The sequence below is a fragment of the Pituophis catenifer genome, unplaced genomic scaffold, assembly GCF_029215685.1.
Source record: "Pituophis catenifer annectens isolate HBS135680 unplaced genomic scaffold, rPitCat1.0.hap2 SCAF_1, whole genome shotgun sequence".
Lineage (NCBI taxonomy): Eukaryota > Metazoa > Chordata > Lepidosauria > Squamata > Colubridae > Pituophis > Pituophis catenifer.
In genome coordinates, this window is record NW_027256881.1 from 204,974,679 (window position 1) to 205,002,435 (window position 27,757).

The 27,757-nt window shown below is 39.3% G+C and overlaps 1 protein-coding gene across 2 annotated transcripts in view; it reads left to right on the forward strand.

Moving 5' to 3' along the window:
• Positions 1-27,757, forward strand: part of ACVR1 (activin A receptor type 1) — a 195,973-nt gene that overhangs the window by 78,823 nt on the left and 89,393 nt on the right. Inside the window, exon 1 of one of the 2 annotated variants that reach the window (XM_070941351.1) lies at positions 16,213-16,405. The exons of the other annotated variant lie outside the window; for it this stretch is intronic. The gene's annotated coding sequence lies outside the window, so the exon portion shown is untranslated. Of the gene's footprint in view, positions 1-16,212; positions 16,406-27,757 lie in introns of those variants that run through there. 2 annotated transcript variants of the gene reach the window in all.

Genomic DNA, 27,757 nt, shown 5'->3' on the forward strand with positions numbered 1-27,757 from the left:
AACTTTCCCTCCACAATAAATGCTTCTTGACGATTTAGCAGCAAATAACAGTAGTTTTAGGTGCTGGAGAAGATTCCTGCAAGCCCCTTGGATTGCAAGGCGATCAAAACTGTCAGTCCTAGAGGAAATCAACCCTGACTGCTCTTTAGAAGCCCAGATCCTGAAGATGAAACTCAAATACTTTGGCCACCTAATGAGAAGGAAGGACTCAATGGAGAAGAGCCTAATGCTGGGAACGATTGAGGGCAAAAGAAGAAAGGGACAACAGAGAATAAGGTGGCTGTATGGAGTCACTGAAGCAGTTGGTGTGAGTGGATGGTAGAGGACAGGAAGGCCTGGAGGAACATTGTCCATGGGGTTGCGATGGGTCGGACACGACTTCACGACTAACAACAACAAACCGGTAGTTGCCCATTCTTGGATCAGGCATTGCAAAGTTATGCTGAAGCTTCTCTCAGAAGAGCATCAATTTAGGAATGTATCCTAAAATGAACTTTAAATGTATTTTTATAAGATGGTGAAAGCTAGCCAGTGCTGGAATTCTCTGCAAGAGACTCATGTAAGAAATAATGAACTGTGAAGTGGTACTTTGTCTTCTGACTCAGCATTGCTTTGGAGTTTGGAAGCGTCATTTTTGGATGAAAAATAGGATTCAGTTCCTGGCCATCTGTGGCTATTTAATATTCCATGTTGTTTTTGAGTAGTGAGAGATAGATAGTTAATTATTAGCTTTCTGCCTACTTAAAACTTGCAGACCCTTTAACGCAAACTGAATTATGCTTGAGTTGTAATGTACCATGCAGGGTAAACACTTCAGGAATGTTTCTTCCACAGCAAGAAATGATATATGATTAAAATAATTATTAAAGTAGCCATTGCTGTTGTTTAATGGAAAATTAGTTTAAGGAAAGGATATTTCTGGGTGGGTAATCCTAATGCTTCCAGCTAAAAAATATATTAGCTGTTTTTTTAGGGATTTTTTTTCCCTAAATGGCTCATCTATTTATTTATTATTAGATTACATTACACATGCTTTGAATTTAATACTAAGTGACAATTGCCTGCATTAATATAAGACATAATCCAAGGGTTAGGACTGGTTCTGCAGCACAATCCCCAACTGGTTTGGGGATTTGCAGACCAGTGCTACATGTGTGCAGAAGGGACTTTTTTGCCTTCAAATCCAGCGCTGTACACAGTCCCAAAAGCATTACAAAATGAATGCTTATCTAGCCCATTTTGCAAATATGGTTGCTGTCCATTCCGCCCCCCCCCCCCGGATGATTATTTGTGCAGCTGTAAAGGTAAAGGTAAAGGTTCCCCTCGCACATATGTGCTAGTCGTTCCCTACTCTAGGGGGCGGTGCTCATCTCTGTTTCAAAGCCGAAAAGCCAGCGCTGTCCGAAGACGTCTCCATGGTCATGGGGCCGGCATGACTAAACACCAAAGGCGCACTGAACGCTGTTACCTTCCCACCAAAGGTGGCCCCTATTTTTCTACTTGCATTTTTTACATGCTTTCTAACTGCTAGGTTGACAGAAGCTGGGACAAGTAATGGGAGCTCATCCCGTTACGCGGCACTAGGGATTCGAACCGCTGAACTGCCAACTTTTTGATCGACAAGCTCAGCATCTTAGCCACTGAGCCAATGCGTCCCTTTTGTGTAGCTATACTGAAGCATTATTATCTCGTATTAATTTATTAGCCTGTGTAAATTTAGGGAACATGCTGGCTGGGGAATTCTGAGAGTTGAAATCCACCCATCTTCAAGCTTAGCTGCCAAGTTTGAAAAACATGGAGCTAGGGCCAAAATTCATTTCTCTCCCCCCCACCCCAAGTAACATGCAGGTTAAACAAAAACAACAGTATCCAGTTTTCAGCCCATTTGTCTCATGATATAAACCAGTTTCTACACTTGTTTTGTGAGATTTGTGACACTATTTTATTTTAAAATTCTTTTTAGCCGTATTCCTGCATGCCATTTATGTACATCCTTTCTAAAAAAAAAACCTTGTGAAACATCCATTCAAAATAACTACAGAAATGTTAACCCTAGTGTGAGATTTATTTTTTTTTTAAATGGCAAAATACTTTGATACCTCACCTTCTATCGGAACATGGCATTTTTCAGTTTGTTATATTAATTTACTAACTTTTTTAAAAAAACCTATAATGTGAGAAAATAAAGCATCCCAATGTTGTTAGGTTTGCTGTTCTTGACAGTGTGAAAAGTCTGCATGTCCAGAGTTTGCATAGCCATTGTCACAAAATGACAATACGTGTTGCAATGCAAACTCTGCCCTTTTTATTGTGTTGTGACATTATACACAAGTATGGGACATACTTGTCGGTTTTCGTACGGGACAAACCTGTATATACCAGAAACAGACTTGGCATCATGATCTCTTGATTTTGTTAAAATCTTGGCTGGTTGCTAACTCCCTTGGGGAGAGGCCAGATGGGAGCCAGCAGGCAGCCTTATCACACTGTGTTGACAGAGTTAATGTCCTGACATTAATTGATCCCCTCTTCCTCAATTCTAGTGGATAACTCTTGGTTATACGCTTATTAGGCAGCTTACTTCTGTTATGACAGTAATGAATGCTCCACAGAGGCATCTAAAAGGTCAAATTGAAGACAGATCACTCTAGGGAGCCTCATTCCATGTGGTTGCTCAGACCTGATGCCACATAATCAAATAAGGTGTTTTACTCAATTGAAACCATTCAGCCTAATCCTATATACAGTATGTTTAATCAGAAGAATTGGTATTGGGGCTTATTTTGAAGTATTCACAATATTTGCTTTTATGAACTTGTATCTGGGGAAGGCCTGTATGCATGTATCTATGTAGGTGTATGTATGTATGTATGTATGTATGTATGTATGTATGTATGTATGTATGTATTTGAAGGATAAAATCTATGTTTGCTACCTGAAAAGCTCCAAAATAAATAATCTATTTTATATAATCACATAATACCAAATGTAATGGTAGATGAATAGAGAATGTGTAAGTAAAAGAAAAGTAAAAGTAAGCAAAAGAAAAGTAAAAATACTAAAAATAATCGTAGCTGGAAAATAGAACATTGGGTTTTGTTTTGTTTTTTACACTATTTGATCTACAAATATTCTTTCAGTCCTTGGCTGTAAACTTAATAAATAAAGGAGCCACAAAACAAAGATATAATTGCCATAACTCTAATTATTCTCATTTACGGTGGGAATTTTAATTGTTGATTTACTATTGTAAATCTGCTGGAAATCCTAGGCAGATTTAAGGTTAAACAAATGGAATGAGTAAATAATCAGTAAACAAGTTCTAGTCAGACACAGGCCCTTCCCTTTTACCCACTATCAAAAGAGCCTTTGTAGTACCTTAGTCAGCTGGAATTTACCTAAAAAAATAATAATAATTACAGTACTAACAAAGAACTATGCTGTCCAAACTTTTGTCTGCATACCTTCCGAGTGAAAAGCAAACAGGAGGAGTGGAGATTCTCCTACAAGACACTCCTTAACCGTATCTTGCTTTCCTGGAGAACAATATGTTGTTGTTAGTTGTAAAGTTGTGTCTGACCCATCACAACCCCATGGACAACTTTCCTCCAGTCCTTCCTGTCCTCTACCATCCTCTGGAGTCCATTTAAGCTCACACCTACTGCTTCAGTGACTCCATCCAGCCACCTCATTCTCTGTCGTCCCCTTCTTCTTTTGCCCTCAAACTTCCCCAGTATTAGGCTCTTCTCCAGTGAATCCTTCCTTCTCATTAAGTGGCCAAAGTATTTGAGTTTCAATATAGCTTAACTCTAAAACAATATAGGGAACAATATAACATAACTCTAAAACTAACTAACATGACATGTAGGCCTGTTGGTGTAAAGCAAATCATGCAAGCAAACTGTGGTTAACAGTAATTTCACCTATGGACTTATCTCAGGTAATGCAATAAACACAGTCCTGAAATTATGTTTGACATGTATAAGGCTGCCTGACTTTACTGTGACTCTGGATGGCAGACATAATTAAAACAATTTAAAAAGAACAAATAAAAGAACAACAGACATCCAGGGCAGGGGTGGGTTCTATTTACCTTTACTACTGGTTCGCAGCGGGGCCATGCGTGCTCTTCTGCACATGCGCAGAAGCGTTTTGGTAACGTAGGGGTCGGTGGGCGGAGCCTCCCACCGGTTTTACTACCGGTTCTATAGAACCGGTGTGAACCGGGGGCAACCCACCACTGATCCAGGGGGAAAAACACACACAAGATGTGAAAAGACCCACACACAAAGCCTGCACCTTCTTTAGCCCAAGGCCTGGGGGAAGAGCCAGGTTTTACAAGTTCTTTGGAGTAAGATCAGGATGGGAGCCAAATACATTGCGGGAATGATATTTGATCCAGAAATCATGCAGTCAACAAAAAGGATCTATTTCCTGAGTCCCATCAGATGATCATCATTTTGACCAACAGCATCATCACTATTGACAAAAGTACCAAATAGCTCTATATTATCTGCTGTAGTCCCTTGTCTTGTCAACACAACAAGCACCCTTTATTTTAAGTTTCTCAAGAAAGCTTACAGGGCTGTTTTGGAGTCCAAAGCTATTCTGGGAAATAAGGCTGGTACTTGATTTGGTCTGTCAGGTTCTCATTTTATGTAAAAAGGGAGGAAGAGCAGGGAATCTGCTGAGTACCAACAGCAATATGCATCATGTCTTGGAACTCCTACACAGCACATCAGGATTCTAAGATTATTGAATTAATATTAGATACTACATTGTGCTTGTCTGTGTATGGTGTCACCAGTATGGTGTCCTTTTACCTTTGTTAAATATGCTGATGCAGCCAGGCTACATATCAGAGAGATATTTATTGTAATTAAAATAACAATTCATACAGTTAGCCACACAGTTACTCAAAGGTTGGCTGTTTCAGCAGAGTTCTTGGTTTATGATAGTCAGATTATTCTGCTGTGCTGACTTTTGGCATTCGGTAGTTCTTCTCTTAGTGCCTTATTATGAGCTCGGCTTCCCTGCGATTTAGCAGTGTTATTTTCAATGGTCTCAATGTACCATTCAGGAAAGGTTGCTTTGCACAATGGTCTTTATGAAAAAAAATGACTACTCCCTCCCCTCCCCCCAGAACTCTAAAAAGCTCACACTAAAATATAACTACAAAAGGTTCTGGCAGTCCTGAATATTATCCTGTACTATGTAAGAACTGGAGTCACTGGAGAAGAGCCTAATGCTGGGAACGATATAGGGCAAATGAAGAAGGGGACGACAGAGAATGAGGTGGCTGGATGGAGTCACTGAAGCAGTTGATGTGAGATTAAATGGACTCCAGAGGATGGTAGAGGATAGGAAAGCCTGGAGGAATGTCATCCATGGGGTAGTGATGGGTTGAACATGATTTCTTGACTAACAACAACAAATGTAAGAACTGTTTTATTCACCCATTGTAGTTTAAACAGAACATACAAATGGGATCCTGAATACTTTCTCATAGCTGAAGATGCTTCTCTTCTGATGTCATCTGTAAACAGAGATGCAGGAAGGAATCTTGGCTGAGAGTCGGGGTGAAGAGCATTCCTTTTCCTGTAAAATTAATTCCTTATATGGGAGAGAATAGACTTAAACCGCAAGTATAGTCCAAAATTGGTGCCCCCCTAGATGATGATGGGGTGTAATTTAATCATGTTTAATTTAATCTCTCAAACCCTCACGTGAACTAAATTGTTGCATAGGAGTCTTAGTTGTTAATGCTTGTTAATACTTGTACCTTGTTTACAATTGGTAGAAATAACAGAAGGATTCCAAAGTGATAGGTAGCAATAGCACTTAGACTTATATACCGCTTCATAGTGCTTTACAGCCCTCTCTAAGCGGTTTACAGAGTCAGCCTATTGCCCCCAACAATCTGGGTCCTCATTTTACCGACCTCAGAAGGATGGAAGGCTGAGTCAACCTTGAGCCTGGTGAGATTCGATCTGCCAAACTGTTGGCAGCTGGTGACCAGCAGAAGTAGCCTGCAGTACCGCACTCTAACCACTGCGCCACCGCGGCTCATCAGGTAAAAAGTTTCCATTTATAAAAGTTCTCTGCCTTTAAAAAAAACATTCCTGCAAGTAAAAAAATTAGCACAAGGAGAGAGCTGAACTAGAGCAGTTCTTCCAGGAAAAAACTTATTTGGATCTTCTAGCTCCTTTGAATAACTATTCTCATTACCATTTTTTGCAATAATTTGGGCAGCACAAAGCAGTCAGCATGGATGGCCTTGCTTAATTTTGTGGTCCTAGGCTTGTCTATGGCTGAAATATATGAGCCATTTCAGGTTTTCTCCTTGGAACAGAGTCAATTTGAAATGTTCCAAAGCCTGTTTTATTCTGAACATGAAGCAAAATATATTTCCTGTTTTGTGAGCACGCCTAACAGTAACAGAGTTGGAAGGGGCCTTTGGAGGTCATCTAGTCCAATCCCTTGCTCACGCAGGAGATCCTATACTAGAGATTCGAACCGCCAAACTGGCAACCTTTCTGATCGACAAGCTCAGCGACTTAGCCACTTGAGCCACCTAGCCAGGCTAAAAATGATTATTGCTAAAATACAAGTCCTTTTGTCCAGGCAATTCGGAGGATTCATAAATCAACAACAATATATTCTTATGTTAAGGATTTACTTCTTTTATCTCTTGAGATTTAAATTCCCAGAAACAATAGTGCTGTATTGGGGTTGGGTAGGGGGGAGACGCACTGAACATAGTTGTTCTTAAACTTGCGTTCATCATTAACTATCCAGAAGCCCAACAGAGCTTCCAATGAAACGAACAGATGCTGCCTGACAGTCACACTCAGTGAATCTTGAGCAATATTAGGACAGGAGTAAATTAATTCACTTTTCACGATATGACTAAATTGGATGTTCTTTGCTGGCATGGATCAGAAGCAAATATGGCAATTAATTTGCATTCAGCTGTGCTCCTTGCCAGCAGGGCATTAATAATGTGTTTTAAAATGAACTTTGGAACCTAAATGATTTTGCTGTTTGAGGAGAAGATCAAGTGCAATGTTCAAATGCTAGATGGCAGCAGCAGTAGGCAAGGAAAGTATTTTCCCTAGCCAAATTGGAGGAGGTATGAGTGGAAGTAAGCCAAAAGAATCAGTGATGTACAAACATCCCATGGTTAGCTGGCTAGGTGGGAGAAATGCACATATATATTGTATATACAAGGCGAAGACTTGTATATACCGTAACTGATGTGGGATATTAATACTACAGTGCAGTGTTCCTTGTACAATCAGCTCCTGGCAAGGTGAAGTGTGAGCATGCAATTTCCTTCCTGCCCAGAGAAGTCAAACTCTGCCATGTTATCTTTCAAAATGGCCCTGAAAAATACTTCTTTCCTATTATAGCTCTCCACCTCCATTTGTAGTAGCAAGCATTTGGGTGGGAGTGTTGTCATACTGAGCTGCACAAATCGTGACTCAGATGGTTCTAGGCAAAAAGTACTGTGCCCAAAAGTGACTCTCCCCAAATTTAGCGCAATATGAATCTGAACTAGTCATGAATATTGACATGACATGAACATATTTTCAATTAAAAACAATGACCAAGAACACAAGAAGTTAGTTTGTACTGTGTAAATTGAATGTATCTTTTGAGAGATTCTTTCCCAACCTTACTTTCCAAGTACAGGTAATCCTTGATTTACAGTTCACTTAGTGACCGTTCAAAGTTACAACAGCACTGAAAAATGTGACTTTTGACCATTTTTCATAGTTATGACCTTTTGCAGCATCCCCATGATCATGGGATCAAAATTCAGATGCTTGGCAATTGGATTGTACTTATGAACTAAAGTCATGTGATCACCTTCTGCAACCTGTTGACAAGCAAAGTCAATGGGGAAGCCAGATTCACTTAACAACTGGTTTACTAACTTATCAACGGCAGTGATTCACCTAACAACTGTGGCAAGAAAAGTCGTAAAATGGAGTAAAACTCACTTAACAAAAGAATTTGCTACTGAGATTGAGGAAATACAGTAAGCTTCAATGCAGTGGAAACAAATGCCTGTCCCTTAGTTCTCCTTACTTTTCTTGCCTTAATCTCCACTGTCTAGAAGAGGGTATGGAATAGGACTAGCAAATATATATACTTCAACACTGAGGAGATAACATTCACAGAAATGTTTGTTGTGGGAGGGAAGGGAGAAATAGACAGGTATTTTGTGGTACAGTGGTAGAAAAAGAATGACACAATTTAGCCAGTGTGTTAGTGAACTTCTGAAATGCAGCACTTTTTTCAGTTTCAGACACATTTTAATTTTGGATATCATGTTTTAGCAACCGTTTGACCCTTTTCCACAAAATGGGCTTGACCAGACAGTAATTAAAAATCCACACTCCACGTTTCTCGTTCAACTTGTTTTGGTTTAACACTGATTTTGTCTCCAATGACTGATATGGATAACTTCTAAATGTGTGATTTACTCACTGTTGCACACATTTGGGAATTTTGTCAGTCATATGATCATCTCCCAGGCTTATTTTCACCATGCATCCAGTAAGTGGGATAAGTACTTCCTCTTAACTTCAACATCCCCCATTTGCAAAACAGAAAGGTGTCATAACTGATAAGGTAGTCTTGAAAACAAAGGAGATCAGTAAATAATTCACATTGTTTCATTATATCTGAATTAACAAAAGAACCTCCTAGTAGCAATGGGCCAAATGCCAAATAGCCACATTTTGTCCTGAGGTTTCAAGTAAGGATTGCAAAGGTAGATGAGTTTAGTCCGCCCCCCCCCCCACATATGTGCATAGCCATTATCTCAGCTTTTATAATGCAGACAACAACAGTAACACCTTCTTCCTGGAAGAATAGAGTTGATTAAGCATTTGTAAAGTGGATTATCTTCAAAGGATATTGGCAAGGCTGTGGGATCCCAGAGTTGTAATTTTGCATCACTTTTGTCATTGATTTTCCAAATGCTACAAAGGACTGCTGCCAAGACACAGATGCCCTCTTACAATTCACATCAAAATCTAAATGAGTTACATTCCAGGGATGTGCATATCACAAAAGTGCTCCATGGCCAAGGGTTCCTTCAATCCAAGCTTAAATCTCTCTCTGCAAAGTAACATAAAGAGCACTTCGAAAAAGCCTTTCATCAATTATGTAATCCTTTCTTGATGATTACCAACCCTCCCTCCCCCTGCCTGCCAAAAGAACCCCCAAACCACCAAGCTTCCCATTTTAATAATAAACTTTCTTTGTCAAAGAAAGAATCCTGTCACTTTAAAAACAATCAGTGCCCTGCTCCAGAAAACCAGAACCAAAAAACATAAAAAGTGAATTTGCAGTTTGGGCTAGGTTACAAGGGAAGCAGAAATAAGCATTCATAAAGAAAATGTCTGCAGCTCAGAGAAGTCCTTTTTCCTCCTAAAGCTTCTTTGAATTCATTTGTTTGCTTTCCTCAAAAATCGCCAAGGCTGACATGAATAGGTAAGAAATGGCAGCCTACGGTTACACATTACTGCTCTTAATTCTGGCATCCCTTTGTTCCAAAACTAACTTCCTTCCTTCCTCCCTTCCTTCCTCCCTCCCTCCTCCCTTGCAAAATGTTCTGATGGATTTCTGATTGGTTTTGTACAACATGTTGAAACGCAAGCAACATATTGAAATGCAATGTATCAACATGGCAGCAAATCACACTTGGTCACAGGCTATTTTGGATGTTACAAAAGGGATATGAGAGAGAAAGAGAGAGTGGGAGGGAGGGAGTAAACTCTGTCAGATGTCAGCAAGTATGTTTGGCAATCCTACTGGGCATCTTGCACCTTTCTGGCAATTTATAAGATGACAGCAAGCAGAAAGTATGGTCATGATTGAACAAGAATATCATATTGTCTGTCTGTCTTATCTTCCACCACTAACTATCTATCTATCTATCTATCTATCTATCTATCTATCTATCTATCCATCCATTTGTTTCCTATTATGTTTTCACTAATTCAGCTGTCACAGAATGAAAGTTTACAGTAGAAGGTACTGATGGTAGAGTTGTATCGATCTCAATGAATTTGGCCCAATGTCTTTTTTTTAAAAAAATAGAGACTATTGATCAATTTATCCCAAAGAATTATATCTACTAGGAGATATACCATAATAGTCCAGTACAAACTTGCATAAATGTTTAGATCCTTTAGAAAAGAACTAATTATACTATTTTAAATATTACATTTCCAGCTGAACAGATTCTCATATGTCCATTAGATCACCTATCTTTTTATTTTTTCCAACCCAATGCAATGCTGGTGGTGGTGGGCTACAATGTAAATTTCTCAGGAATCCATCTGGTTGCCATAGGATAACTCTTCAAAAACTAAAAAGAATTGGACCATATTTTGTGTGGAAGGAGAAGCAGGCAAAAAAAAAAAAAAAAAAGGGCTCAGGTTCAAAAATTGTCTTGGTGCTTGGGGAAAAAAGCATTCCAGAAAAAAATCCCTCAAGGCATCCCTATGGAAAGGGTTGCTTGGTGTTGGCTGAAAATATTGCTGACTATTCCATCCTAAGACTCCCCCTCCCCTTCTGGTCACATGACCCAGAGTAGAATGCACACTCTGAATGCACACACATAAGGAGAAAGAGGAGCACGTACACAATTCTATACATTATACAGAAGAGGGGAAATAACCCAGATACCACCTATGGCCATTGCTAATACAGGCACTGGAAAAAAAAGTATTCCAGAAGCGATATACTGCATGCATTTGCTACCTTGTTTATGCTGTTAGGATCTATAGACCCAGCCATGTCTTTTCACAGAAGTTGTATGGTTAATGATCAGTTTCAACTGAAATCTAAAAAGATTGATAGAATTTAATGTGAGAGGAGGACCAACTTGTTTGTAGAATGTTGGCATCAGATCTCATTAAAATAATAAAAGCAGAAGGTAAGAGTGGCATTGTAGATATTCTCCACCATGAGGATTATATCCTGTAGTTTTCTTGGCAAGATTTCTTGAATGGCCATTTCTTGTTTCATAGCCTTGAGAGAGAGGGATTAGTCCAAAGTCCTCCAGCTGGCTTTGTGCCTTAGGTACAATGAATTCATGGTCTTTTGGTTCTTCACCTAATGCCTTAAGCACCCCACTAAACTGGCTCTCTCTAGGTTATTTCTCAGTTAAAATATAATATATCTATTAGGGTAAGTCCAGAAAATTGAACAAAACAAAAATCAAAACAGAGATTTTGGAGAAAAATATCTTACAAGACACTGCATTAGCAGAACACAGTTGCCTTTCAAAATCCAGTGTGAGATTTTGCTTGTACTATTGTTTGCTTTTATCAAGGAATCATTAAAATGTTTACCCCTCCCTCCCCCACTTTCGTATCCTATTGTCTCAGGAAACAGCTCTCTGTAGGAGCTTTTAGCTCTACACTTGAGGTTTTCCACCATTCCTTTCTTTCATAGAACTCTGTACATTTCATTCATAAAATCCAATCTTTCATTCTAATCATATGATATATGCTCCTTATATTCTAGTAGTCTAAGGAGGTGATGCTTCATACCATGAATTACAGAGAGGAGACAGAGTCTGTATGCTTTGCCATCTTTAGGAGAAATAGTATTCTTTGGGAATTATTTTTCTTTCGAAAAGAACTATTATTGGCAAATCAACTTGCACCATGGCCCGCGAAGCGGCTCAGGAATAATTTACTATTAGTAAAGTTTGTAAAAGACCAATCCAAGGGTCTCTTAAGAGGCAGAATCCTTATTGAGTTCAGGAGTGCTAAAGCAAGAATTATTAAGTGGAGGCTATCTGATTTCATTGGAGGATGCCAATTTTGAAAAAGCAAAGGGATGATCCTGTGAAGAACTTGCAAGTTGGGTACAAAAAGGGAGATTTGGGTATAACACAATTGTACAATGAATGCATTGCACTGCAGTTTATGCTTTTGGAACTGTTCAGAAATATACCTCAATGTGGTAAAGTCCTGTGTTTTTCGCATAGAAGAACCAAGAATCCGGAGGAATATTTGTTAGAAGTGATTTAGTTGCAAGTAATGTTCCATAATAAACTGAATTATCATAGGATTTTGTCACCCATGTGGTCATTGTACTTATTTTAAGTGAAAGAGCTTGTAAAGTAAACAACAAGCCCCTCTCCTCGAATGGACAAAGGTATTATTTAAAATAGTATATTCCAGCCCTGGCAACTTTATGTTGTGTGGACTTCAATTCCCAGAATTCCCTAGTGCACATGGGCATTGCTTAGAATTTTAGGAACTAGAACAAGCATATCTTAAAGTTGCAATGACTGGGAAACATTGTCTGGAAGGGTTCATCACATGCAACAGTATGAATGTTTTGCATATAATTTAAGTGGGAGTGAGGGTTTTTAAGAGGACAAATTGACAAAATGATTGCACCGGAATCCTCTTAGAGACTCAAACGTAAGTTTCTGGGGAAATTGGTCCTAGATTAAGAATAGAAGATATGTGTTGCAAAGACTATGTTGATGGTATTTAGCAGCAGTCCAATTTGGCAATCAGTCAGTTTTTCAAGAGTACAAAATGAGTTAGAGTAGCCTAGGTATCTAGATGCAGAATGGGAGCAGGCCAAGGATGACTTGGGAATGGGAACTAGGAGATAATGTTAAGACCACTGGCTTCTTCTGCTGGTCAGAAGAAGCCAGTAGAAGCCAGTATCAGTAGAAGAAGCCAGCGGACTATGAGAGACTGCTAGAGCAGTCTGCTAGAGAGAGTACTAAGAGCCACAGCAATGGAGGCAAAAGGAAGAAAGACCAGGTGACCCAGAGAATTGTATCAAGAAAAGGCAACCCATGAAAAATAGCTTCTAATATAGACCAGCAGGAGTTAGCATAAATGAAAGTCCATGAATGGCAACCTGGCTGAGTAGAGCACAAAGGCATTAAAGTGCTCCAGGTGGAAGGCACCAAGGCAAGTATCAGTAGCCTGGGCAGAGGGTTACCGAAATCCCAACCCTCACAGCAGTAGTTTGAAGTGAGGGAAACTTTGGAAGGACTCAAAGTTCTGGGTACAGGAAAAGTGTCGAGCAACACCAGTTCTGGCACAAACTGGCCAGTTGCAAAGAGCCAGCTGGCAGCAGAGAGCAGCTTCAATTTCAATAGCAGTGACTGCTGGTGGGGAAGACAGTTGGAGATGTGAGGCCAGAGGCCAGGAGAAAAGAACATAGAATAGGATAAAAATCCTATCCGGAAAAAACAGAGAACAAAGTTCTAAGATGGAATTGATATGTACTAATAGAGATTCTAGAAAGGAGGGAAAAAAAGCCTATAGAAATTTTAGAGTAGGTAAACAGAAATCTTAGATTAAACAAGAATACTCTTTAAAATAAGGCATTCATCAAGAAAGTAGGATATACAGGTAATCTTCAATTCATTTAGTGACCATTTGAATTTACCACAACACTAAAAAGTCACTTACAACTGGTCCTCGCATTTATGAACATTACAACATCCCCATGGTCACATGATCAAAATTTGGGCATTAGAAACCAGCATGTATTTTCGATAATTGCAGCACCCTAAGGTCATGTGATTGTCCTTTATGACCTTCTCAGACAGTATCCAATAAGCAAAGTCAATGGGGGAAGCAGGATTTGCTTAATGACCACATGATTCACTTAACCATTGTGACAAAAAAGGTTATAAAATTGGGCAAGACTCACTTAACAACTACCTTGCTTAGCAACAGAAATTCTGATCCCAATTGTGGTCACAGGTTGAGAACTCCCTATAAAATAAGAGATATCAAAAGAAAAAAAATAGGGTGAAGGTTCATCCCCAAGCTTGTGGGTTGGTGTCTGAAAGTTTCATTACCAGGCTAAGTTAACATCTTCAGTGGAATTTAGGGGATGTCAGTATCAATGTTCTTCTGTTCATAAGAGCTTCATGTCCCTTATAAACAGAAGAATACTGACAGCCCTAACTCTGCTGAAGACGTTACCTAGCGTGGTAATAAAACGTTAGGACACTAACCCACAAGCTCGGAGAACGAACCTCCATCCTCATCCTACACCGGAGCTACAGATATTCGCTACTATTGCAGAAAAAAATATATAGATCTGAGGAAATAAACAGAAAAACAGTGAAACTACTGTGTAAGATTATAGGCAGAGTAAATAAAGAGAATTGATAAACAGAGTGATACACAATAATTGATGGGAATAATAGAATACTGTATATAGGAGAGGTAAGAGAGGAGCCCATGATATAACAGGAAATTTTAATTTTTAATTTTTTAAAAAAATTTCACTTTTATTTTCTTATATTCTTCTTATATGTTGAACGTGCACGTCCTGTCTGCCTTTACACTATAGCTGAACCAATGACAATATCCCAAGAATTTATACGGATGAGACTATGATAGCACTATAAATCAGGACATATAAGAAAACCAGAGGAAATTCTAGAGAAGTGTTTAATGGGAGAAAAAAAAAGACACCCAATTTTCAGAGTTACAATAAATGAAGTGTTATAATAAAAGACATTTACAGTATTAAGAAAGGGAAGAAAATTGATATCCACTAAAATAGCTTAATAATCCCCTGAGGACTAAGAGTACACTGAGAGCATATGCACCCAGACAAATTCCTTGTGTGTCCAATCACACTTGGCCAATAAAAAAAATTCTATTCTATTCTAAATGAAGACATTTAATATGTCAATTGTTTTTCACAGCCTGCACCCCATCCTCCCAACTTCTCCTAAGTATTTACCACAAGAAAATGGTTATCTGTACTTTTCCCCAGGCTTATTATTTTGTTCAGCCAGATATATTAAATTCATTTCTCCTTGAAAAATAGAACACTTTTTCATTGACTTAAAAAAAAATCCTTAACATTAAAACAGCTGTTCCTTTTCAAGGCAAGTTTGCTAAGTAAGATAAAAGTACTGCCTAAAATAAACCTTTTATCTCTTGCTTTATTCTTAATTAGAAAAAGAACAAAACTATGGAACTATTGTAGAAATTGTGGGTTTGGATTGTTTTATATGATAATAAAAATATAATAACAAAAAATGAAACAAAAGATGTTTTGGAAGCGCCGGTTTAAACAGCTTCGCTTTTTTCATCCTTAAAGGTGGATTGTTTTTTTTTTTTTCCCTTTGTAAAAATACTGGCGTGAATCAGCTTTAGGTTTTTCTACAAGTAGAATAAAATACTCATTCTAAAATGGGTCTCTTTTATATTTTATGACAATTATGTGAAAATGTTTTTCCAGGGATGAAATTGCATCAATCATTAATATTACTTGCTTTTCAAAAAAACGTGCTTGGAGCTCTAACACAAGATTATTTCCTACTAGCATTTGAGTGAGTCTCTCCATCCTCCTCACCTCCCGCCATTTTCTGTTTGGGTTTGAGTGCTTGTACCCTTCCCCCCCCCCTTCTGTTCAACACACGTGAATTAGTAGGTTGCATGTTCACACTTTGGCAGGCAAAGCCCGAGTCCTAGGAGATGCTTTCTTGGGAGTGAGACAGTCTGTCGCTCCCGAATATAGGAGCGGGTCGTGACTGGAAACAGAAGAGAAAGCGTGGGTATATATATATACCTTTTAACGCAAAGGGTGTGCAAGGCAGTCACAAGGGGCTTCGTGGAAAAGACCAGACTGCGAGACATCCCCCCCCAACCCCGCACGCCTCAAAAGCACTGCAAAACAGAACGCCTTCCCCCCCTCCCCACGATCCTACGCGTGTGGGCGGGTCGCGTCGCGCGGGGGAGGGAAGGTGCGGTGCCCCTTCGTCCCTGCAGGGGGCGAGGCGGGGCGGCTTTGGCGGCGCCTGGATTTGCGCCGGGAGGAAATGATGTGCTTGCCGCCTGGCTCATTCCAGCTCCTGAAGCCCATTGGCAGAAGAGGGAGCAGCCACTTCCTCCTCTCTCTCTCTCTCTCTCTCTCTTACTGCAGCTGGATTCCCGGCTGAGTAGCCCCACCTCCTCCTCCTCCTCCTCCCCCCGCCGGAGTCTGCCTTGTCTCGGCTCGCCCGGCTGCTCTCTGGAACTTTGCGCTCGGCTCGCCTTCCCTTCTGCCAACTTTTCCCCGTCGCCGCTCGACGGGAACTTCTTCTCCCGCCTTGGCCGCCAAGGAGAGCCCAGATCCCGCCGGAGGTGGGAGGCGGCCCGCTGGGGAGATGCGGTCGGGGAGTGATTAGAGCGCGGGGCTCCGGGTTTGCTCGCCGCCGCCGCCAGCGCTGCAGCAACTTGCAGCTTGGAGCGGAGCGGTGGTCGGCGCCGCTGCGGCAGATCGGCGGAGGAGAAATTCTTGCTGCTGTTTCTGCTCCTCCTTTTAACTGCGCCTGAAGCTCCCGCGCCGCCCGCTCGGCTGCTTTTGCCTTTGTCTGTTAACAGTGCGAGAGGTGAGTGGAACTCCCTGTCTGGGAGAGAAATCGCCCTCTTGGCCGCCATCTGCCCCCCCCCGCCCCCATTGCCTCCAAATGTTGGGCAGCTTTCTCTCTCCTCCGGGTCTTAAAAAGAGGGGCTTTCCCCACCGCCACCCCCCCTCTTCCTCTTCGGGACACAACCTGCCTTTCCAAACGGGGGAGGGCGGGCGGTGGCTATTTTTTGTGGTTTAACCTTGCTCTTAAATTCGTCTCCTCTCCGCCCACCTTTCTTGTCTGGACGGAAAATCCTTTTTTTAATAAATATTTTTTTATATATAAAAGGCACACAGCGATTGGAAAGGGAATCCGTGTGGGTTGCTCCCAAAAACCCCCAAAACCCAGCTCTCAGACATAGGCGTTTCGGACGTGCCTTTACAGTTCTCCGAACCTCCCCCCAAAAGAGCTAGTAAGCTAATGCTGCATCTGTATGTCCTGCTTCCAGCGGTGGCTTTGGAAAACTTAGGAGATGAAGAGATGGAGGGGGCGGGGGAAAGAGAGACATCTTTTAATCGCTTCAGGGAGGCCGCCTTCCCCGAAAGTGGGGTGGTGTGTGTGTGGGGGGGGAGGAGAGGCTGCGTAGAGAGGAAAGAGAATCTGTATAAACTTTCCTTGCCTCCCTCTGGCTGACTGCAGTCTTCAGGAGCATCAAAGGAAGGAATGCCCACAGGGCAGCTGTGGTTACAGATGTTACTCATTACCCTGCCAAGTATGAGCCCGCCCCTCTGCGCTGTAACTCTTGTAGGGAAGAGGGGTTTGTTTGGGAAAGTCAGCAGTACAAAATGCAAAGATGATGGATAGTTTTGATGGGAAGGAAGGAAGCCTTGTTACACAACACCTGTCTGTGCCTATAAAGGATCGGGGAAAGGGAGAAAAGTTGGGGCTGTTGTTCGTTTGCTTGGATTCTCATTTCTCGATGTCTGGATATGCAATTGTCATTAAAAAAAAGTTGGAATGTGACTAGCACACTTGGCTTACCCTCTCATGGGGCTGACCAATTTTTCGAACGGCAGAGCCTATGAAGGACATTTAATCCGTTCTCTGAAGTTCGTTTTTTGTTGAAATAGCCCTTTGTTGAAAGCCGTTTTGATTGCTGTCTTCAGGCTACAAACACATGCTTTTCAACTTGTTAAAGAAATAGTTATGCCAGCATGAGGATTGGCAGAATCCTTTTCTAGCATTCCTTCATTTAAACCGAGATCTGAAATACTTTCGATCTCAAGAGAAATAACTGCAAGTTCTGAAGGCTTCATAGTAGTGGGATTCACACATTCACATCACACAGTGCAAAGATGTAGAATGCTTGGGTTTGGTTTAGTGGATGATACGTATTCCAGGGGGCACAATGGCTTAGTAGTTAAAGATGATGTTGAGCTTCTCAGTTGGAAAGCTGTTCAAGACCCGAGTGCAGCATACATTGGGGTGAGTTCCCATTACTTGCCTCAGCTCCTGCCCACCTAGTAGCTCGAAAGCATGTAAACGTGAGCAGATTAATAGATACCACTCTGGAGGGAAGGTAACAACATTCTATGCACCTCAATGTATAATCATGCTGGCCACATGACCATGGAAAAGTCTTCCTGTACAATGTTGGCTCCCTCAGCCAAGAAATGGTGATGACCACCACTCCCTAGAGTCAGATACGATTGGACAGGGGAAAACCTTTACCTTTATCCATCCATCCATTTTGGCTATAACTATTGCTTATAATATGTGAACAAGGACATTCAGTAAATTGGGGGGGGGCATCCCCTGACCCCTATTTGGAATAATAGCTAACAGTTTTGTGTAATGGTTAAGGCAGCAGACTCGAAACCGATAGATCCATGAGTTCTAGATCTGCCTTAGGTGCAAAGCCAGCTCTCTCTAATAGGAAGGAGGCCATGGCAAGCCACTTCTGAAATTTTGCCAAGGAAGTTGCAGGGACTTGTCTAGGCAGTCACTAGGAGTCAACACTAATCTGAAGACACGCTACCACTCACCACCACCACACAAATTATTATGCATTGGCCACTAGCAGTTGATCTGCCTTTTCAGAAGAACATAAAATTGTGTGTGTGTGTGTGCATGTATATTTGTGGGAGTGTATTCATATTTACATGTTATTCCAAATGTTCCAGACACCTGGAATAAAAAAGCTCTCCCTCTTCTAGTAGTCCATGTGTTTGCATAGTAAACAGTGACTGATATGTTATGGTATGTGTTCTTGGAAGCAACAGCTCCTTTTTGTCAAGCACACTTCATGCTGACTTATAACAATTGTCTTCAAAACTGCCAGGGTATGTACATCATTATGGCATTTCTCCTCTACCTTGATTTTTAGAAGGGCTCACTAATTTTCTTTTTGCAAGTCTTACATTTTAAAGAGAGTAATAATCTCTAATCGTAATGAAGGAGAACTTGACATAGTTTATTTGTACGTTTGTCAAATAGCTAGTCTTGGATAACACTTAACCTGTTTCCCCAGCAAATAAACATGGAAATGAGCATGGATGTTAGCATAACTGAGAGTGGCAACTGGCACTCCCTCTTCCCTGTACATTATTCAGATTGCAATGCTCTAAATTTGAAACCAGTTTTATCTTCTTCAGGTTTAAGTACAGAATTGAGTAAACCCTAGTAAACATTACTATCTACGTGGGTTTATACGTATAACTAAATCTGGTTCTGAATTGGAAGTTTTGTTTTCAAGTAGCTGTCTATTTCAAGTCTTTGGTTAAGCTTCATGTTATTGGTCTCACACTGACCTGCTTTCTTGAAGTTGTGGAAATGTTGAAAGGCTGGATTGCACAGCCATCAGTCTTGATTAGTGCAAGTTTCAGCTGAGCAAAAGATTCTCCCCTTTGAACTGTACGGTGGGGTGTAGGAATTTAGGCAAGAAATTTAGGCTTGCTATGAATTAGGACTAGCCTCATATTTGGTTTTATGGGAAATTGTATTTCCTTTACTTGGGAAATGAATAGAAGTAGTTTGTCTTTGGAAAGAAGATTGTCTTGTAATATTGCTTAACACATTGGGAAGAGACCATTTTGGGTGAAGTCATTTGAGAGGAACATCCTTAGACACATAGAATTCAAATCTATATATACAGAATGATCTAAGACCAACACACATACCCTCCCAAAACAAAGTGTATTCTGACCATTCTAAAGGTTATGAATTTCCATCAGTTCTGAATGTTTCTTTTTCTTTTCCATCTCTTCTTCTAGTTTAAAAGTGAGGGGAACATTTTGTTGACATAAACAATAAATAAATGCTCTCTGTGTGCATGTGTGTGTAGGTGGAGGATATATAAAGTGCTTCTTACTCTTAGCATTGTTTTGTGTATGGTGGGAACATCATTAGCTTCTGGACAAAAAATTGAGGACATTCTTGTCTTCTACCTTAAGTGCAGAGGTGTCAAACTTAAGGCCCGGGGGCCGCATCCGGCCAACGGGTTGCTTAGATCTGGCCTGTGGGGTTGCCCTGGAAACAATGAAGGACCAACCCGCGGTATCTCTGCCAGAGAAAAATTTTGACCCTGTTTTTGACCCTCCCAAGCTGTTTTGGCTGGCAGATCGCTCGGGCCACCACAGGCACCCACGACATGAGTGATGTCGAGCTGGTGATGCCCACCCTGGCCCTGCTCACCCCCCCCCCCAAGGTCAAACACAATCCTGATGCGGCCCTCAATGAAATCAAGTTTGACACTCCTGCCTTAGTGGCTTTCAAAAAATTTGTCTAAAACTGCTGCCTTTGCTAAACCCTTTAATGTAGCAATCAGTTGCTACGGAATGTAATTTGAGTCTTTTACTTTGTAGGTTGATGGGTTTTATTTTATATATTTATTTTTGTATTTATGTGTTGGAACTGACTTGCTCAGAAAAGTTCTGAGTTTTTTGACTGATGGTTGAAGATCACATGACAAAAGGAAATACACATACAGATGTATATTATTTATATGCTGCATATTTTCATTTGGGTTACTCTTACATAAAAGGAAAGTCATCTAGTGCTAATAAGATGAATTGTGTGAATTAAGAATTCAAATTCCAAAACAGCTAGCTTTAGGGTTCCAAGCACGGAACAAAACAACCATATTCTGGAATTGTTGGGTCCTGAGTTCAGATCAAATGGGATATATTGTTCTATATTGCCTGGAGTGTCCCTATAGCTTGCAGTTAGCTTCTGTTCTTAAAATTCTTCTAAGCTATGAAGACTTTTAAGACCACATTAGTCAATAAAATAGCAGAACTGAGTTCTCTCCCTCCTCCTGCTACCATTTAAATGTGGCTGAGTAGAGAAAGGTTGGTAATGTGAGGATGAGTTAACTCCTACTGTAAGGAGGTAGGTAAATTTTGGAAGTCTTTGGAACAGAGAATTTAGAGGTCATGGCTTATATATAGTCTTTTTGTGTGTTCTCTGTACGTTGTGTCTTTTTCAGGTAGATTGTTATGATCTGTGCTTTACAGAAAGGGTGCCTGTGCTGGTAAGCTTTCAGGCATTGGGGATATACTGCTTTGTCTGAAGTTGTCTGTATTTGCTGAATGCAGAAATGTTATAGTGACTATGCATTAGGAAGAAAGTTACGGCCATGGCAATTTTTCCCCCTACTGTTAAATTGTGTTGGGGTTGTGCTGGAGTGATTCTATTATGTTTTCTTTTTGCTGGGCTAATTTCTGTGATTATTTGTGCAGACAGGCTATAAAAGGATATACCCAACTTGTTTACTCTAGGAATGTTTAAATATTTACAGTCCTTTGAAAAAAAAACCTTTAGTCAATGTAGTTATAGTTTGAGCAGTAGACAGCAATCAGCATGGGCTGCTGTTTCACTTACTTTTATGACCCTATGATGAAAAATAAGAGGCTTATTTTATGTTACCATTGTTCCCTGTGGCAGAGCACTGAAAATGTTTCAGGTTTTGTTCTGTGGGATCACAAAACACTTCAAAATGTTTCACTGGAACATTCAAACTCCCTTGTTACAAGTTTGTACCACCACCCCCCCCCCCCCCGTTTTATATACCTGTAGTGGGATTACATATCATTGATTCCTTTGGCCTCTTCATTCTATCACCAGCAGTAGCTAATTGGAATGATTTCTTTGCACTTAATTGTTTTTGCTGAATCTGCATTCTAAGAATGAATTCTAGAGCACTTAGCGCTTCCAGTACATTTGAAAGTTCAAAGGTTTGCTCCTATTTCATACTTAAGCTGATATATGCATTCCAATTTGGGCTATGAGAACTTGTATTTCTTTTAAACTTTTCATTGTAGTTTGAGTTATAGAGTAGTTGCAATATGGGTGTGTTGTGTTTATGTTCGGCCCTTTAGAAAACATGTATGGAGTATCTCTGAGGTTTATCTCTAATCCAATTTATGTGTACCAAAGTAGATTGGATTCGGGTTGCTTTATAATTTTGAAATTCATACTTTTTCAGAGGATATTTTATTTTCCTAACATGGTTTCTGATTTGAGTCTCTGTGTTCAAAAGTAGTGTGATGAGAGAATGGTGGTTATATTTTACCCCTCCTTTTTAATACACACACACACACACACACACACACACACACACACACACACACTGTGTGTGTGTGTGTGTGTGTGTTTAACTGTTTGGCAGAGCTGAAAGTTTGAAGAACAAGGAGTTAGTGGACACCACAAATTATGATTGTAAATCAGCTTGTGAACATGTGATTCCCACTGTCTCTATACCTGACTATTATGTGGCCAGATCATCTAAATATTGGATGTGTGGGATGACTATTTAACTTGCCATCTATAAATTGGCATATGTTAATTTTTAGAGTTATAGTTGGTCAAATTATATACAGCTCTCTAAGAGTTATTTTTCTTTGGAATAGAACATTTAACTTTTTTAAATGTGAATTTAGAAAATGATATTTTTAAAAAACAACAACGAAAAGGCCTTGACTTATTTACTTCTGAAGGTATTTTTCAGACAGTTATTGTACATACATTGAAAACATATGATGAGTTTATATATGGATGGATTTGACATGCATGAAATTGAATTGTCAGAAAGTAGCTCCTTCAGGCTTTTAAGATGATGACAACTCATTCAGGTAATCTTGTGAATATGTCCTTGATTATGGCAAGAGAGTTCATTATGACAAGCTCTATTTCATGCATAGAATGGAAAGGAGTTACCGTACATCTGAAGCCCTTAAATGGAAACAAACCTCACAATTCTTACAGATTTAAGTACTTTACTAATGAAACACAGTTCTATTTCAGCTAAACTGTGTGGTTGAAATTTATGGAACAAGATAGTCCAAATTTGAAAAATGAGCTCACTAAAGGTATGTTCTCACGTTCTATTTCCAAATTATACTTCCTGTTATCTTTGTCTATTTTCTGAGTTATCTTGATCTCCTGCTGCTTCTGTTATTAATGCCAGCCTTGCCACTAGCTTTTCCAGCTTTCCCATTCTTCCATATGAATATAGTTCTGTAGAGTTTGAACAAGAACATTCTCTTAGGGTATGGCGGTCTATAGGAAAGCTTTATGTCATCCCTGATAATTGCTTAAGTAGCCTCAAGGAGACACACCTAGATTTGGTTTATACTATATGTTAATACATAAGATTGTTTGTTTGATTTTCACTTAGTACATCCGTGTGAATTCAGCCAATCAAGAACTATTCTTTGGGATGCAAACCTTTGAATTACCTTGGAAGTTGATGTAAAAGTATAGACAGATACTTTAATTGATTAGGCATATTAAACAACATTTTTATACAAATTGGAGTAAAGTTAAACATAAAACAAAACCACTTGTCCATATTTGCTAGGACTATTTAGCACAATAGAAATCTTATCAGAAAACTTAAATTAGAACAAGTTTCGTTGTTCTAGTGAAATATTGCAATGCAGTGTTTGGTTTGAAAAGATATACCGGTAGTTTGCCAGTTCTTACATCATACTAACTCATGAATTGTTAAACCAGCCCTGATTCATTTCTGATTTGTTTTTCAGACTATGAAGATAATCATACTTTAGTTAGCTAGTTTCTTCTTCACAGTTGCTCTTACCTTATATTTCTGGATTCATTTGAACACAAAATCAAATCACAAGTAAGTCAAGAAACTGCAAGTAAGCCATGAGGTGTTACTTATATATATCATGTGAAGTCACACTTGCAATCAGTGTGTTATCGAAACTGTATGATTTCTAACTGGTTTTATACCCTAAAACAAACCATGGCTTATTTATTGAGCACATCCTCCCTTGAGCACATACTAAGTTTTGTATCTACATTAATTTGTACTGAAATCTATTTCGTAGTGTCATACCTTTCTGATCCGATGGATGATTGATATTTCTGGATGTGATGGGTATATGAAAAAGGCGAAAATGATACTGGAGTGCCTGACTTGATCTTTGTCAAGAAAATGACAAATTTAACAGGAACTGGTTGTGTGATCTCATCTCTCAGTCATTTTCTCAATTCCCACCAAGAGTTACTACAGGCAGTTTCAGGAACTGCTTTAAGCAAGAACCTCTCTGAAGAAAGTAATACCAGGTCTCAGCTTTCAATGCTGTTTCATACTGAGAAGCTTACAAATGTCTGACTCATATACCTGAGCACAAACACTGAGGCCTCACTTTTATTTGCTCTTTCACTCTTGAATTAAATGTTTCGAGTAGGAATGCCATATGTTGCCTGCTTCAGGATTGCAGATCCTGTTTCAGAAAGGAAATCTGGAAAGCATTTCTGGAATTGGTGGCTTTCTTTGGACTCCAGCTCTTGTCTCTTAGGATGGAAATCTGTAAAAATCTTCTACAGAATCTAAAAAGCAACTTCCAGTAGTTCGTTTTCTCTTTTCTTTTGATATGAAATTACCCAGTCTGTAGAGCATCTTCAGTATTTGCTTGAAATAACAAATGATTAAAAAAAATCCCTAAAAATATACAGTATCACTTAAAATACCAAAGCAGTATGAGGGAAACCTTTAAAACATACCAAAATGAGGAAACATCCAAAGTCAAGGACTGTTGTTTTCATTACTAAAACTATTGTAGATGATATTTTACCATTGTTTAAAAACTAATGATGTGGGATCTAATTTCTTTGAGATGCTATTACCCCTAGGATTATTTTCAGTATCATAAGCCTTCAGATTTGCCCAACTGGCAGAGTAGGTTCATCACTGTAGTATCCAAACATACTCTTCAAAGGCTGATAGCAATTCATGGCTATTTTTACATTTTAAAAATTCTGTTACTGTTAACAGAATTAACATGTTCACATGACCAAAATGTTAACATTTTGGTCATGTGACATTTTGGAAATTATTTTTTTAATGTTCATCTGACTGTGGTATATTGATTTCTAATTCAGATGGTGTCAATTCAAGATGTATTAGTTAGATGAGCATCCAGCTCATCATTGTACTTAAGTCTCCTTGCCTGGCATCCTAAAGCCGTGGTGAACTTAGGAGAGTAGAGTTTTTTTCCTCTAAAAAACTATACACTTAAAACTTCATGACTTACCTAGGTGATCTGATGGTTCCACATCCTATGCCTGAGATATTTCGATATTTAATTTTATTCAGATATGAGTTATGGTTGGCTGTCATAGCTTCATTATCCATTTTTCAGTTGCCACATGATTGCTGTTACATAAATTAACACATACAGCTCAGCTGTATGTACTTCACATTTAAAAAATCATAACCAAGTGATTTTTTCACTAAGGGACGCAGTGGCCCAGTGGCTAAGATGCTGAGCTTGTCAATCAAAAGGTCGGCAGTTCAGCGGTTCGAATCTCTAGTGCCACATAATGGGGTGAGCTCCCGTTACTTGTCCCAGCTTCTGCCAACCTAGCAGTTCAAAAGCACGTAAAAAATGCAAGTAGAAAAATAGGGACCACCTTTGGTGGGAAGGTAACAGTTCCGTGCGCCTTTGGCATTTAGTCATGCCGGCCACATGACCACAGAGACATCTTTGGACAGCGCTGGCTCTTCGGCTTTGAAATGGAGATGAGCACCGCCCCTAGAGTCGGGAATGACTAGTACATATGTGCGAGGGGAACCTTTACCTTTACCTTTAACCAAGTTGAATCATAGATGTCAAAGTCGATTGCGTCATGTGGATTTAATTTAAATCAAGTCGATTTAAATCATAATTTTTAAAGAACAACTGTCATCTTTGTCCTGCAACAGCTCCTCCTCTGACCCGCTGTTGACTCACTGACAGTCCCAATATTGCAGAATATACAGCCTCATGCTACATAACTAAGTCCCATTTCATGCTGAATAAACTAAATTATTAATATATCTTAAATAGAAAACAATATTTAGATAGATTTTTACTTCAAAAGCATTTTATTAAAATAAATTAGATTTAAATTAAAAAAAATCCGATTTAAATTTTTTAAAAACTGATTTTTTAAATTATTTTTTTTAAAAAAAGCATTGATCAACCCTAGTTTTTTGCCTTTGCGGAGCTGGGGTGGGCGTGGCCTGTGTATGACCACACATGGGCAGCCAGTTTGACACCCCTGAAGTGAATGAAGGGAGAACCAGGGAGTTCTTCTCTGAGAACTCACTGGTATGGTCAATCAAATATTCAAAGTTAAATCAGTTTGCTCATTTTCCTGTTTTTTTGACCGTTCTATAGTATTACATTTATTCTGGTTCTGGGATAGGGAGGAATAGTGAGCTAGGCAGGTCACTGGATTTGCTTTTTTATATCTTAAGATCTCAGGACGCACTCCTTGTACAAACATTATGTTCATCCAAATATTCATATTCAAGAATAGTCTCTAATATTAATAATATGTTCTCATAGGGTATGTGCAGCCTAGGCTTGATGCCTAGGTGAATTTGTTTGCGTTGAGAATGTAGGTTGGAAAATTTTGATTTGATTGACAGTATACTAATTCTAACTATGGCTGAATAAAGTAAAAATATCTGGGTACACCCAATATACTTAAGCTGTAAACTGTGGCTTATCAACTATAGTGGTTGACCTTAGATAAAATGCTAAATCCAAGTCCATTATGTCATGCAATATTTGGCTGTGCTCTTTTGGGATGATGAAGTTTCTAGTCCAATCCAGTACATTTGAAAGGCACCAATTTGTGAAAAACTAGTTGGATAAGAAGATAAGTGATATTTGGGTATATTTGATTAGCACATGACAACAAAAATAGAAAAAACTACTTATCATTTGATGTGAGCAATTTAAATTGAAGAGATAAGCATCAGTGATAATGCTTTATTGTTCCCCTTATCTTTGTGTAGAGGTGCATTGTTCTCTCTTTTAAACTACTACCTCTAATTGGGGACTAATATATCTGTTTATTACTCCAACTTGTCTTGTTTGCTTAGCTGGTTCTGGGGTACTGGATTTGAAAACCAGTCTGTCTGAATGCAGCTAATTAACAGGATTTAGCAAGGAAGAATCTTTTCTACAGGGCAAGGCAGGAATCTGACTTCTCTTAGGAAATGGAACTAGTTTGGTGTAATGGTGAAGGCACCAGGCTAGAAACCAGGAGACTGTGAGTTCTAGTCCTGCCTTAGGTATGAGAACCCTGCTGGGTAACTTTGGGCCAGTCACTCTTTCTCAGCCCAATTCACTTCACAAGATGGTTGTTATGGGGAAAAGAGGAGATGAAAGGAATATTAGGTATGTTCTTGGGTTATTTATAAAAACAATAAAGGGATTGGAAAAAAACCCTGTAAAAATATAGCTGGAGTTACTTGTGGAAAAAGTTATGTCTTTGCTTTTTAAAAAAAATTCAAAAGAAAAATGAATCCAGCTGAGCTGCTCTTCCATTCAAATGAGAAAAAAACTCAGCTTTTTTTCCTATCAACATAGTTAGAAAAGGAAAAAAATTAATCTAAGAACAGAAAAATGAGGTTCCCCACCCCCCAAAAAAACCAGGGTGAGTTTTAACCAACTACATGAATTGTCAACTCCGTTTTCTCTTAATTTAAAGAGTTATATGCTAATGGGGATTCATTTATAGAAAACTTAATAAAGTAATTGTACTCTTGCAAATGCTTTGGGTGCTTTTATGTTGACCTGATGAAAAATGTTTAGATATGGCAACCTGATGATCTAAAATGAGGTGAGGCTGCTTATTTGATTATTGTTGGTATTTGTTTTGTGGCCAGATGGATACTGACTTATATCACGTAGTGTTAACATTGAACTGTTTTTAAACATTAATCGTTCAAAGATTTTATAGGTCATATCATATGCAGCCTTGAAATAGATTAAAGTTTCAACTTAAAAGCAAACCACCTGTGACATAGGATGTTAAAAATAGGTCACCTGGACAGTCTTTTTCCATAATGTGTAATCAAGATTCTGTCAC